General features: G+C 43.8%; 1 long non-coding RNA gene across 1 annotated transcript; it reads left to right on the top strand.

The window, feature by feature from the left end:
- The first annotated feature begins 2,121 nt into the window (after positions 1 to 2,121).
- LOC132209101 (uncharacterized) lies at positions 2,122 to 13,334 on the top strand. The gene is made up of 4 exons (XR_009445204.1): positions 2,122 to 2,348; positions 3,991 to 4,166; positions 7,552 to 7,650; positions 13,237 to 13,334. It is a non-coding gene; the product is annotated as an uncharacterized LOC132209101 (long non-coding RNA).
- The last annotated feature ends 1,823 nt before the right edge of the window (positions 13,335 to 15,157 follow it).

The following is a 15,157-nucleotide window of genomic DNA, read 5'->3' as shown; positions in this document are numbered from 1 at the left end:
CTTCTGTACTGTTTCTGAGCTTATATTACCCAAGAAGTTCTGAACCATGTCATTCCTTCACCATACCCTGATACATGAACTTTGGATCACTCTCCACAGATATCAGTAACTATTGCCAATCCTCAGTTACCTCTGGAGAATATGATGTTTGACCTTTCTGAACCATTGCAGGCTGTGTGGTGAAGTCACACTTGCAATGATATTAGGTAAGGAGTTACCAAATGATCATTAAGGATTAGTGATGTTTTCCAAAAGAACAATGTAAATGTTTTCAGATTTTTGACTCAATCCAATGATCTGACATATTACACAAGGTTGTCACAAAACAATATCTGCTACCAGGAACTGATGAACATATTAGGACAAGTGACCCAAAACAGGCCAAAGAAGTAGGTTTCAAAGAATATCCTGAACAAACAAAGGGACTTTGAAACCCAGGGATGTTTAGAGAGTAAATTCAAGAGCTTATGGCCTTGGAAACTGAGGCCATGAAAAAGGTGGGCGAGTTAAAGCCAGAAATCCACAGGAAGTTGGAAGTCAGGGAGAACAAATGTCTTGAAGGAAAAACCAAAAGAACTGGAGATGCTGGAAAGTAGTAACACAAACAGAAATTGATGAAAAACTCAGCATATCTGGCAGTGCTTATGGAGAGAAAGCAGCATTATTGTTTTGTGTCCAGTGACCCTTCTTCAGATATATCTCAGAGGGGTTTGTAGCTGCAGAAGGAGGTTTGATGACAAAATTTCAAAATAAGGATATGAATTACAATACCTTGGTGCTTTGCCACCCAGAAAATGTGTATGTTAATGAGCACAGGATGACAAAACTTGAAGATGTTGAAATGGGTGATAGTAAACACACGGGCAGTAGATTTTTGGGTCATTTCAAGATTTCAGGAAAGTAGAATTAAGAAGCCGGCCAGGAGTGTGTTTGGGGAGTTAAGTCGAGAGGTAACAAAGGAATGGATGAGAGTTTCAGCAGCAGATGAACTGAGATGCTGTTGAGGTTGAAATTGTATGTGGACTTTGTGATAATGAGTGTGGGGGTGAGTAATATGGTTGGAAGCTCATCTTGGGGTGAAATATTGCACCATGACTGTAAGCAGTGTGTTACCTGCCAGTTACCAGGGGCAGGGATGGAGTCAGTGGTGAGGCGATGGAGTTTGGCTGCCAGCCTGGATTGACATTTAGCATTGTCGATTTAAATGGGATCTATACCCCTTTTCAAAAAGGAATGGACTTGGCAGCAGAACTAATTTGTGAACCAACTATCAGCATTATTGAGACAAATTGTGGAGTTTATCTGTTAAGAAGTAAACTACAGTGAGAAACTCAGACAGCTATTTCCAGTTGAATGTGGGTTATACTGCTGATGCCAATAACTAGCAGTGAAACAACTTATAGGAGTTTTTGCAGCCTTGGTCTTCAAACTGTATCCTCCGTCTTGGGCTTTTATCTTCTGATTCTCGTTGCTTTCCATTGCACAGACCTTTCTTGAGAATCTCTTTTCTGCTTGTTCTTTTTTGATTAACCTCCCTCTCTGCCCAATCACAGTTCATATGAACAACACTCACCTCACTTCACCACGTGATGTTCTTCATGTTCATAATTACTCCCTTTACATCTCACCCGAGGACTGTTATACCTGTATTTATTAGCCTTATTTCACCGCCATTTCTCTATTCGCTGCCAGAGCGGTATCAAGAGTATCTTTAGCTTTGAGGTGCAGGAAGCCTTTTCAATCGCGACTTATTAAAAAAAAGGAACTGGGATGTTGTAAATCAGGAACAAAAACGAAGTTGCTGGAAAAGCTCAGCAGGTCTGGCAGCATCTGTGAAGGTAAAAAGACGGAGTTAACGTTTTGGGTGCAGTGCCCCTTCCTCAGAGCGACTTATTAAAGCCCCAGGATCGCTAATGTAACAATCTTTCTCATCCAGTTCTCAGTCTCATTTGTCTCAAAGTGTCAGAGTCTGATGACAATGACAACAGAAAGCACTGCGCATGCTACAGGTCACAATTGCGTCAGATTGATTGATGTCAGTGTGGGACCAATAGGAATACAGGTTTGACGTGAATGACCGGGCGGACGTCTCTGCCCTTATAACCAATCGGAATGAAGAGAGGGCTGGATCAGTGCAAACCACGTGATCCGTGCAGGTTCGCTGAGCACAGTCGGAACTAGAGACTCCGAGATACTTAGGTGTAGAGCTGGATGAATATAACAGGCCAAGAAGTATCAGAGGAGCAGGAAAGCTCACATTTTGTGCCTGGCCCTTTCGCTGAGACTAAGGATTGTGCAATTGATGTAAGAGCAGGACACGGTGAAGAAGGCAAAACGGCAGAAAGCAGGTGGGAAGTGATATTCGTATGGGCTTGGGAGTGCACGTCGGAAAACCCACATTTGAAACTCCCAGGCTCACGTTTGCAGAAAACAAATCAATGCCTCAGATGGCGATAGGCCCGTGTGACCGCCACCATCTTTATTGGGGGCAATGATCAGCGGGGCGCATGCGCGGTAGCATTGAAACTTTGAGGGCGGAGGTGAAGCTGGGCGCATGCGCAGCCGTCTCTGGCTGAAAGTGAGAGAACAAGGTGTGGGGCTGGAGGAACACAACAGGACAGGCAGCATCAGAGGGGCAGGAAAGCTGGCGTTTTCGGGCCTACACCCTTCAGAAATGGGGGAGGGGAAGGGGATTCTGAAATAAATAGGGAGAGAGGGGGAGGCAGGTGGAGAGGAGACAGACAAGTTAAAGAGACGGGGTTGGAGCCGGTAAAGGTGAGTGTAGCTGAGGAGGTAGGGAGGGGATAGGTCAGTCTAGGGAGGATGAACAGGTCAAGGGGGTGGGATGAGGTTAGTAGGTAGTAAATGGGGGTGTGGCTTGATATGAGAGAAGCGGGTAGCTGAGAGGAACAATGGGTTAGTGAGGGGGGGAATGAGCTGGGCTGGTGTTGGACTGCGGTTGGGGGAGGGAGAGATTTTGAAGCTTGTGAAATCCACATTGATACCATTGGGCTGCGGGGTTCCAAAGCAGAATATGAGTTGCTGATCCTGCAACCTTTGGGTGGCATCTTTATTGTGTTGTAGGAGGCCCATGATGGACATGTTGGTGGAATGGGACTGGAAGGTGCAGTTGTTTATTGTGAACTGAGTGTAAATATTCTGCAAAGCAGTCCCCAAATTTCCCTGATGGAGAGGAGGCCACAACAGGTACAGCAGAGGCAGTATACCACATTAGCACCTGCATTCCCCATGCACGTGGCCTAAAAGCCCGATGCCTTTTCTTGTCCTGCAGGTCTGACCGGTTCCCCTCCACTGACCCCCTTGTGTGCCTAAGTGAACTCGTCCTCACGCTCAACAACTTCTCTTTCAACTCCTCCCACTTCCTACAGACAAAGGGGGTGGCCATGGGTACCTGCATGGGCCCAAGCTATGCCTGCCTCTTTGTTGGTTATGTGGAACAATCTCTCTTCCATACCGACACTGGCCCCGAATCCCACCTCTTCCTCCAGTTCATGGATGACTGTATCGGCACTGCCTGCGTTTTGAGTCTGGACCCTTCTTCAGAAATGAAATGAAATTACACAGAGCAAATTCAAACCAAGTTAAATGTTTGTTTCTTCTGGATTTCTTTCCCAGAATGTGGGATCATAGCAGCTAGCACTGCTAACTTAGTTCTGTGCTTCCTGATCACAGCTTTGTCGGCGACTGATCTCTCCAGTCTCTAATGATGGATATATTTGATCTCTGTTTAGTATTTTACTGTTATTTTCTTATACCTGTTGTAACTGAATTTTCCATTGCTGTCCACCTCCTAACTGTGCGCTGCTGTCTTACCAGATTAATTTTTGAATGGCGTCTTTCAAAGTCAGGCAATATTTTGGCAGAGAGTGCATTTTTCTTCCATTTCAGACCACCAAATTTGACAGTTTTTTTTATTCTGGCGTTCATTTTTGCACTTCTGCAATATTTAGTCTGTTTTTCCTTCCACAGATACCAGCGATCGTTGCCAAAGCCCTGTTGCCTGTGGAAAATGTGATGTTCAACTTTCATGTGCTGCTGCAGTTCATATGATGAAGGTACTCCCACAATGCGGTCATTAGAGAAGTTACAGATCATTCATCTAGCGATACTGAAGAGCTGATGGTGTGTGTCCAAATCAACAAACTGTATGTATTTTTATCATATTTATAATTTCACAAAAATATTATCAAGGAACTTTTGATGTAAGGCCATATTAGATTAGTTGACCAAAAACATGACCAAATTCACAGGTTTTCATGACTATCTTAAAGAAGGAAAGCAAATCTGAGAGGTTTATCATAGGAATTCCAGACCATGTTGCCTGGCAACTGTAGAAACAGCCTCCAGTAGTGAAGCAATGATTAAATACATTGACAATCATTTACTTTCAGACTCCAACAGAGTCTTGAAGGTTGTGTGGTGCAGGGAAACATGGGTCATCACGGCCAGGAATTAAATCACGGGTGAGAATTTTAAATTGTTGCTTATAAATAGGAGTCTTTGTGCGTCAGGGAGTACAGCAGTGATGTGTGAACAGGTTTTGGTACAAATGAACATGAGCGCAGCAGAATTTTATGTATTCTTGAGATTACAGGGACGTTGAATGTGGGAGGTCAACTGGGAGTGTGTTTGGATAGTTAAGCCTAGAGGTAACGCAGGAATAGATGAGAGGTTCAGCAGATGAGCTGAAACTAAGGTGTCATTGTCACTGAAGTGGAACGAAATGGTTTTTGTGCAGGACTCTGCTGTTGCCTTCACCTCACCTCAGGAATTCATCTGTGTGTGAATTTGTGGATCAAGTCTGTAATAAGATGAGGAACTGAGTGCCTGGCGTGACCCAAACTGGGTGTCACTGAGCATGTTACTGCTAAGTGCTGCTTAGCTCCACTGTTGACAACACCTTCCATCACTTTACTGAAGATAGAGAGTAGACTGCTTGAGGGGAAATTGGTCAGGTTGGATTTGCTGTGTTTTTGTGCTGAACAGACCTGGGCAATTTCCCAAATTGTCAGCAGATGCCAGTGCTGTAGCAGGACTGAAACAGTTTGTCTTGGCAGGTAGCAAGCTCTAGAGCACAAGTCATCGGTACTGTTGCCAGTGCCCATAATCTTTGCTGCACTATTCCTCCATTTATTAATATCATTTGAAATGAATCAAATTGGTTGAAAACTCACATCTGTGATATTGAGGACCTCTGGAGAAGGCCTCTGGCACCTTATTTTTAGCTATGCCTGGAGCTGCTCTTGGCATGCCCTCCTATACTATCCATTCAATCAGTGTGGTTCCCCTGGATCAATGGTAATGGTTGAGTGCACAATATGCTGGCCCATGAGGTTACAGATTGTGCTGGAAAGTTCTGCTGCTGTTGATGTCCGACAAAGCTTCAAAGATATCTGGTTTTGAACCCCTATATCTGTTCCAAGTCTGTCCCATTTAGCCGAAGTTAGTGCCACTCAACGCCACTCGGGGTATTCTCAAGTTTAAGATGATGCTTTGTCTCCACAGGACTGTGCGGTGGTTGCTGTTACCAATACTGTCACGGGCAGTTGCATCTGCAGCTGGGAAATTTGTGAGAATGAGATCTATGTTTTTCCCTTCTGTTGGTTGTGTCAGCACCTGCTGCAGTCCCAGAAAGTCAGCTTTGTCCTTTAGGACCTGACCAGCTTGATTGGTAATCCTGCTGTGAACTACTCCTGATGGAGGGCATTGAGTACACCTATTGCCATTTACACTCTGTGCTTACTCCAAGTGCTGTTTAACATGGAGTTTTTAATCAAAATTCACTCTTGGGATGTGGAAATCGCTGGCTGGACCAGCATTTATTGCCTGTCCCTGATTTCCCTGAAGGCAGTTAAGAGTCAACCACATTGCTGTGGGTTTGGAGTTGCATGTCATGCAGATCAGGTAAGTATGGCAGATTTCCTTCCCGAAAGGACACAAGTGAACCCAAATAATCAGCAATGGTTTCATGGTCGTCATTCGACTATTAATTCCAGATCATTATTTAATTCAAATTCCACCATTTGCCATGGCAGGATTTGAACCCAGGACCCCGCAATGATGTCAGTGTCTCTGGAGTAATAATCTAGGGATAACACTGTTGCCAATTTATCAACTGAGGGAGGATGGTTCATGGAATTCAGCAGGAGCCATGAGTCTTCCAGGTGGCAGAGTCAATGTTGTACTCCCAGTTCAATTACTGCGATCAGAATAGCACTGTGCTGTCACGTCTGGCCTGCTCTTGGGACAGGCCTTCACTAAGGACAGTGATGGTGGCGTGTGTCACTTGTCTATAAGGTAAATTCTATGCATACGACGCTGTTTCTTGACTAGTCTTTGAGCCCTCTCTCCAAATTTTGCCACTTGCCCCCAGATATTAGTAAGGAGGAGTTTATGGAGTCGATAGGGCTGATTCTGCAGTTGTCTTTCCTCGTGCCTTGGCAGATGCCAAGTGTTCCACCCAGCATCATTCCTTTGTTGAGGCTTTGCAGTGATTTGCAACTGAGTGGCTTGCTGAGGTTGGCAAATTTCTTTCCCTGAAGGACATTAGATTTTCTCCTTTTTCTGCCATTAGCAATGGTTCCATGGCAACCAGTTGATTCTTAATTCCGTTTTTTTTTTTATTTAATTCAAATTCCACCATCTGCTGAGATGGGATTCAAGCGCGGACTTCTGTTGTAAATTTTAATATACTAGATAAAAGTTAAATCATTAGGTTTGTTCAGCCTAACACTGGCGAGTCATCTATTCTAATATCTCCTTTCCCGAGAGGGAAAAAAACATTGCTTGAACTATTGCTTGGCATCTTCTCTGTGAAGTGTCTCGGAGGTCGTTGTCCATCATCCTGTCTCCTCCATCCTCCCCTCCAACAAGTGAGGGAGACACATAGAAACTCCATATCATTAAGATTGAGGCAATCCAAATCAGATGCCTCTGCTGCTTCCCTCTCTGCCACTAGCCCACCAAACCAAATTGCCTTGCATGTTGCTCGGCGTTTTAGTCCTAAACATGCATCTTTCTCCAGTCTTGTGTCAAGCCTTATCAGAGCTCGTCTTAATCCTTTGCCCTACTCCTGCTAAATCACAAACATTCTGCGTCTCTCTTATTTCTCCTCCTCTTTGCCTCTTCCCCCATGCCAGTTCAGATATTGTCCTAGCACTCGTCTGGATTGTGTTGGAACATTTTGGTGGAGTGGGATTTTCTAATGACAGTGAAGTCAAATATTGGTTTTAATATTTGACTTCACTGTCGTTAGAAAATCCCACTCCATCTCTATTCTCTCTTTCCTGTCACTAAATCTTGGCCATTCTTTGCCATGTGTCAAAGATCTGCAGTTCTGGTCAGTGACATGAAGTCCCAAGGTGGAAATTCCTAGAAACCCAAATAGATTTCTCCCTGAATCGATGACTGGCCTCCACATTGGATAACGTGCGATAGGGACAATGCACAGTTATCTTCGGCCAGGATGAGGGGATGTTGTGAATTTCTACCCGGACTGACAGTGATGGATTTTATGAATTTGTGTTACAGGATATTACAAGTGGACTTTCAGGTGGGGAAACTCAATAATTGTAACACTAAACTCTGACAGAATTACTCAATTCATCAACATCTGGATATTCGTATTGTGTGAGTATTGTGTTCCTGCTCACTTCTCATTTGCCGTGTAATTTTTTTCTCTTAAATCACCCCATTCTCTCAATAGATCATTCCTAAAATTTTCAGTATATGTCCTGTAATCTTTTTTATGATCAGTCATGAGTGTACATTGTATCATCCTGAACTGTTTCTTTTGTCAACACCTCTATCAAAGGTCCCTCAAAATCCTTTGTTTCAAGGAGAACAATCTCAGTTTCCTCAAACATCTGATTCCCCAATGACTGTTTGCTGTCTATAAGGCACTCGTCTGGATTGTGTTGGAACATTTTTCACTTCCCTGCATGAGTACAGCCCCAACACTGTCAGAAAAAGTGAACATCCTCCAGATGAAGCGCACTGTCAGAGTTGTGTCCCAGCCACCACATTCAACATTCCCCTCTACACCACCGAGGCACAGTGGCATCTCTGTGCCAAAAGTAAAGTCACCATTTTCCGACCTGACCATAGGGCTGGTTTAACCTGAAGATTACCACACCCCAGGCGAGGGGAGAGTTTGAGAAGGAGAGTCCACCTATTATAGATGGATATTCGCTCTGTACCAGCAACGCCCAAGTCACATGAAAGAAGAATGTTAAAAAAAACAGCCCTAACCATGCAACTCTTCTTTACAAACCATTCTGTTAAGTCTCCTCTGCCCCCTATCAGGGACCCTCCCGCCCTTCACGGTGTGTGTGGGATCTTTGGTTTGCACAGACTCAGCTCATCTCTGTTCCTGTCTGTGATGTCATCATGCTGTGACAATGGCACTGAACCTCACTGTCTGTGAGGGTGGTAGGCACAGAGATCCTCATAGCGTTTAAGGCATATTTAGATACACACTTGTGATGCCAACGCAGACAGGTCTATGGGCCAACTGCTGGAAAATTAGATTAGAATAGTTAGGTGGTGGATTTTAACTGGCAGAGGCTGGATGGGCCACCATCCGAGACACTTCACAGAGAAGATGCCAAGCAATAGTTCAAGCAATGTTTTTTTTTTCCCCTCTCAGGAAAGGAGATATTAGAATAGATGATAATTGAATAGATGGTTAATGTTTTTGGGAGACAAGTGAGGTATAGAGATGAAGCAGTTTACCAAGAAATTCTGGAGCTTGAAGCCCAGGAAATTGCACGTGCTGCTATCAAGTGGAGGAATAAAAATGGGGCATCATCATTAGGACTGTATTAGAGGAAGGGACATGTTGAGATTTGTGAGGCTGGAGGATATTAGAGACTGGAAGGGTTCTGAGACTGGAGAAGATTACGAAAATAGGGAAAAGTGTGAGATTGGAGGAAGTTGCAGAAATGGTGAGGATTGAGAGGCTGGAGGAGACCTCAAACAGAAGGAGGTTTGTGAGGGTAAAGGCAATTACACATCTAAGGAAGTTTATACGGGCTGGAGGAATTTACAGAGATAGGAGGGTGTTGAGGCTGGAGGAGATTCGAGATAAGGAGGCTTGAGAGACTGGAGGAATCTACCGAGACCGTGAGAGTTCTGAGGCTAGAGGGGGATTCCAACAGTAGGCAGGTTGTGAGGCTGGGGAGAGATTCCAGTGATAGGAAAGGTGGTAAGGCTCGAGGGTGGAGCCTGCAATAGTGCAGGCTCCAGGGTCATTTTCATGATAGGGAGGGTAGTGAGGATTGAGGTATGATTCTTGCGATAGGGAGTGAGGTGAGGCTCCAGGGTGGATTATCATCTAAACGACACAGTGGTGCACTTACAGTACACGGAGTGCATTAGTGAGAGAAAGTGGTTCACCGCCACTTTCTCCAAATCAAATAAAAATGGACAGTCAATATTAGTCTGGGCAGCAAAGACCACATCCCATAAGTAAGTTACAATTATGATGGGTGATGATGGGAACTGCAGATGATGAAGAATCTGAGATAACAAAGCGTGGAGCTGAATGAACACAGCATATGCTGCTGGGCCTGCTGTGTTCATTCAGCTCCACACTTTGTTATCTAAAATTATGATGGGTTTCTGGTTTGGAGAGAGCTAACAGAAGCTCGGATGATTCTCCTTGGGGCTGATTAGCAATGATTTAGTTGAGTAGTAGGTTTGTTTCCAGGATATTAGTTTGCAGAGAGAGAAAAAAGATTAACATTGTGGCAATGTTTGGTAACTGCAGAATACAACATTCAGGTAATTGGCAAATAATGCAGTGTGAAAACTTGAAGATTACTTGACTCAGCAAGTTCCCAGGATCTGGAACAGTCTGAATGGCAGCTGGATGCAGATTCAGCAGTTATTCCCAAAGATTTGGGATTTAACTTTTCAAGGAATGATCAAGAGGGCCATGGACAAATGGCAGGGGACTTGGGTCAGATTTGCAACACCTCTTGAATGAGAGTGAAGCTTTTGTCAGGGTTGCACATGGTCGACTAATCTGTAAAGTTAGATCACATGTGATTCAGGAAGAACTTGCTAATTGGAAACAAAATTGGTTTAGTTATAGGAGAGAACGTGGTGCTGGAGGATTTTTCAGAGTGGAGTTCTGTGACCAGCGTGTTCCACAGCAATCGGTACAGGCCACTTTTGTTTCTCATTTACACTAACGATTTGGATGAGAATTTAAGGGACAAGATTACTAAGTTTGCAGATGATACTGAATTGTTGGTATAGTGGTTAGTGAAGGTTATCTCAGATGATGGTGACATGTTAATCAATTGGGTCAATGGGTTGAGGAGTAGAAGATGAAGCTCAATTTGAATAAATGTGAAATATTGTATTTTGGTAAAATGAACAAGGGTAGGAATTACACAATTGATGGTTACACCCAGGGTAGTGTTGTGGAACAGAGAAATGCTGAGATTCACTGCATAATTCTTCGAAGTTTATGGAGACAGGCCGACAGGGTGGTTAGTAAATTGTTATGCACACTTGCCTTCATTGCTCACTCCTTTGAGTATAGGAAATGGGATGTTATGTTGAGGTTGTACAGGACATTGTTGAGGCTTCATTTGAGGTATTGCGTGCAGTTCTGGTCGCCCTGTTACAGGAAGGACATTATTATTAAACTGGAGACAGGTCAGAAAAGACTTGCTGAGATGTTGCCAGGAATGGAGGGCTCAATTATCAAAAGAGACTGCCAAAGCTTAAACTTTTCTCACTGGTTACGGGGTGACCTTACAAATCCTCATAAAAAACATGAGGGGCACAGATTATGTGAATATTAAGGGTTTTTTCCCCTAGGTTGGGTGATTAAGACAAGGGGACATGTAAGGTGAGAGGAGAAAGACATATTTGAAAAAAATATGAGGGACAATTTTTCTTTTACAGTGTGGTTCATGTGTGAAACGAATTTTCAGAGGAGGTGGTGGATGCAGGTACAGTCACATTGTTTAAAAGGCATTTGAATTAGGACATATATAAGAAAGGTTTAGAGGAATATGTGCCAGATGCAAACAGCTGTGATCAGTTTAAATATAAAAGTTGTATATTTCATATACATTTCTAAATTGGAGGAAGGCCAACTTTGACAGTATTGGGCAAGAACTTCCAAACTATGATCGGGAGAGGTAATATGCAGTTAACGGTATACTTGGAAAGTGGAAGGCCTTCAAAAATAAAATAGGGAGAGTCCAGAGGCAGTATGTTCCTGTTCATGTGAAGGGCAAGGCTGGTAATTGTCGGGGCTATTGGACGACTGAAAAAATTGAGGCTGTGGTTAAGAAAAAGAAGGCAGCGCATGTCAGGTAATGACAGCAGGAACTGGGTCAATCCCTCAAAGTATAAGGGCAGTAGGAGTATACTCAAGGGAAATGAAGATGGCAAAAAGGAGACATGAGCTATCCTTATCCAAGAGATTCTGACACTTCATTTGGGACAAAAAAGCAACTTGGGACAAAACAGGGCCCCTTTAAAGATCAACAAGGCTGTCTGTGTGGAACTGCAGGGTGAGATGTGAATGAGTATTTCACATTAGTACTTACAGCAGAGAAGGATATGGAAGCTAGAGAACTTGGAGAAATAAATAATGAGTTGACAAGTGTCCATATTACAGAGGTCTGGGTGCTGGACGTCTTAAACTGCATAAAGGTGAATAGGTCCCTGGCACATGATCAGGTGTTATCCACAAACTGTGAGAAGCTGGGGAAGTAATTGCAGGCCCCTTGCTGAGATATCTGCATCACTGAGACACTGGTGAAGTGCCAGAAGGCTGAGTGGCTAATCTGGTGCCATTCTTTAAGGAAAAGCTAGAGGACCATTGACCATTGAGCCTGATGTCAGTGGTGGGTAAATTGCTGGAGGGGAATCTGAGGGACAGGGTTTGCATGTGTTGAGAGAAGCAAAGACTGATTAGGGATAGCCAACATGGCTTTGTGAGTGGGAAATCTTGAGAAACTAACTTGATTGAGTTTTTTGAGGAAGTGACAAAGAAGATTGAAGAAGACAAAGCAGTGGACTTTGTCTAAATGGGCTTCAGCAAGGCATTCACCAAAACTACACATGACGGACAGGTTAGCAAGATTAGATCAAGTGGAATCCAGGGAGAGTTAGCTATTTGAAACAAAATTGGCTTGAAGGTAGGAAACAGGATCGTGGTGGGGGTGCTTTTTTTTTCTCAGTCTAGATGACTATGAACAGCAGTGTGCTGCAAGGATCGGTGCTGGTTCCACTGCTTTTTGCCATTGATACAAGTCATGTGGCATGCATATTGGAGGAATGGTTACTAAGTGTGCAGATGACACAAATTGTTGGTGTAGTAAACAGCAAAGAAGTTTATCTCCAAGGACAATGGGATCTTAGTCAGATGGGTCGATGGGCCGAGGTGTGACAGCAATCAGTTCAGTTTGGATAAATGCGAGCTATTGCATTATGGTAATGAAAATCAGGGCAGGGCTTAAACAGTTAATGGTGAGGCCCTGGGGACTGTTACACGACAGACACTCCTTGAGGTGCAGGTGCACAGTTCCTTGAAGGGGGATTGCAGGTACAGAAGGTAGTGAAGATGATATTTGCTATGCTTGCATTTATTGGTCAGTGCATTGAGTGTAGGAGTTGGGAGGTCATGTTATAGGCTGAACAAGGCATTGATGATGCTGCTTTTGGAATACTGTGTTCAATTCGGGCCTCCCTGCAATAGGAATGATGCTGTTAAACTTAGCAGGATGCAGAAAAGATTTACAAGGATGTTGGAAGTTTTGAGCTGCAGGGAGAGGCCGAATATGCTGGGGCTATTTTCCCTGGAGCGTTGAAGGCTGAGAGGTTACCTTAGAGGTTAATAAAATTATGGTGGGCATGGAGTGAGTAGCCAAGTTTGTTTACCTGGGGTAGGGGAGACTAGAACTAAACACATTGGTTTAAGCTGAGAGGGAAACTTTTTTAAGGGAAAGTGGGTGGTGCCTGTGTAGAATGACCTGCCAGAGGAACTGGTGGAAGCTGGTACAATTATGACATTTAAAAGGCATCTGGATGGGTATGTGAATAGGAAGGGTTTAGAGGAATATGGGTCAATTGCTTGCAAATGGGATTAGATTAATTTGGGACATATGGTCAGCATGGACAACTGGGATGAAAGGGATTGGTTTATGCTGTACAACTCTGACTAAGCATTTTTTGTTTTCATTTCAGATTTCCACAATTTTACTTCTGCACTGTTCTTAACCTTTTGATCCCTCTGAAAGACTGAGTTACAATGCCTGCCCTTGCTCCCTGGCTCTCCCACCTCTCTCTTTCAGCAGTTGTGTGCAAATACTGACTGGATCCCTTACCTGGAGGATATTTATTTGAATTTGTCCTAATGATGATCCAGCATATTTCCCAAGTGTCACTCCATAAATGTCCAGAGGATTTCTCGATTTCACAATCTGTGGTTGTTCTTCTGGTTCCTCACTCGCTGCACTTGCTTTCTGTTTGAAAGCTTAGTCTGCAATTGGAGAATTCAAACTGGTCCACATCGAGCTCTGACAGTCACTTTGTTTATCACAAACCAGTTACCTCAGGATTTTGAACAATGGAGGAAAAAGCAGCATTCACACTGGGGAGAAATGCACATGATCTGTAAAGAGTCTGTGAAGATTCATCTGAAATGTCCGAACACCAGCGCAGTGACACTGGGGAGAGACTGTGGAAATGTGCAGATTGCAGGAACGAATTTTTTAATCCATCCCAGCTAGAAACTGACCACCAGAGTCACACTGGAGAGAAACCATTCACCTGCTCTGATTGTGGAATGAGATTCACTCAGTCCTCCAGCCTGCTTAAACAGCAGTGAGTTCGCACTGTAGAGAAACCATTTACATGCTTGAAATGTGGGAAAGCATTCACTCAGACATCTCAACCGCTGATGCATGAGCAAATTCACACTGGAGAGAGACCGTTGGCCTGTTCTGCGTGAGGGAAAAGCTTTGCTGACTCGAATTGCCCGCTGATCCACCAGCGACTTCACTCTGGGGAGTGGCCATTCATCTGCTCCCAGTGTGGGAAGGGATTCACTTGCTCACCTCACCTACAGAGCGTTCACACTGGGGAGAAACCATTCACCTGCTCTAAATGTGAGAAAGCATTCACTTGGTCATCCTACCTGCCTGTGTTCCAGCAGGTTCACACTGGGGAGAGCCCATTCATGAGCTCTGAGTGGGGAAAGCATTCACTCAGTTATCCAAACTGTTAACACACCAGTGAGTTCACAAAGAAGCACATTTGAATGATTTTGCTGTCACTCTCACTGTCAAGTGAACCATGGTTTTGGGCTGTTTGTACTGGTGTTACTGATCCCTGCTCAATTAAAGGTACAGGTATTGTGGATAAAATGTTAATATCAATTGTGTATCTGTCAGGTAGAGTTTGGGAATAGTCAATTTATCACGACACATTGACACATTCTCACTGACTAAAGACTAGCCGCCCGCACAGTATGTGAAAAAGGATTTCCTGGTTCATCGGGACTGGTTAACGAGCAGCAAATTTCTGAGTAACTGTGAAGTTGGTTTTTGATTCTCCTGTTAGCTATATCCAAACCATGCTTTTTGGGCTTGCTTCTGGAGATCAGAGAATCCCTCCAGTCTGGAGGCAGACCATTTAGCCCATCGAGTTCACACTGAACTTAAAAAGAGTGTCCTACCCAGACCCTGCCTGCGTGGGTTTCCTCCAGGTGCTCTAGTTTCTTCCCATTGTCCAAAAATGTGCAAATTCGGTAGAATGACAATGCTAAATTGCCCATAGTGTCTTGTGTGCAAAATGCAGGGCAGGGTGTGAGACTGGGTTGGATGTTGCTTGGAGGGTTGGTAATGGACTGAATGGCCATCTTCCACAGTGTAGGGATTCTATGTTGATCTTAATGGCCCTTTATTTGTTGTGCCCGGTCAATATGTTTGCACACCTTTTACAATTATGGATTCTATTGCTCTCCACAGACATGTTTCAACTACTAATAGATATTTGTTTATTGGAAACAATCAAAGGAAAGTTTTAAATTGAAACAAAAGATTGGGATGAGTCATGTTCTATATTCCTGATAGCCGATTGCAAAAATGCAATGAAACCTGGTGAC

This window comes from Stegostoma tigrinum, unplaced genomic scaffold (assembly GCF_030684315.1).
Source record: "Stegostoma tigrinum isolate sSteTig4 unplaced genomic scaffold, sSteTig4.hap1 scaffold_66, whole genome shotgun sequence".
Taxonomy (NCBI): domain Eukaryota; kingdom Metazoa; phylum Chordata; class Chondrichthyes; order Orectolobiformes; family Stegostomatidae; genus Stegostoma; species Stegostoma tigrinum.
Note: the sequence above shows the minus strand (reverse complement) of the source record. Positions and strands in the feature narration are given on the sequence as shown.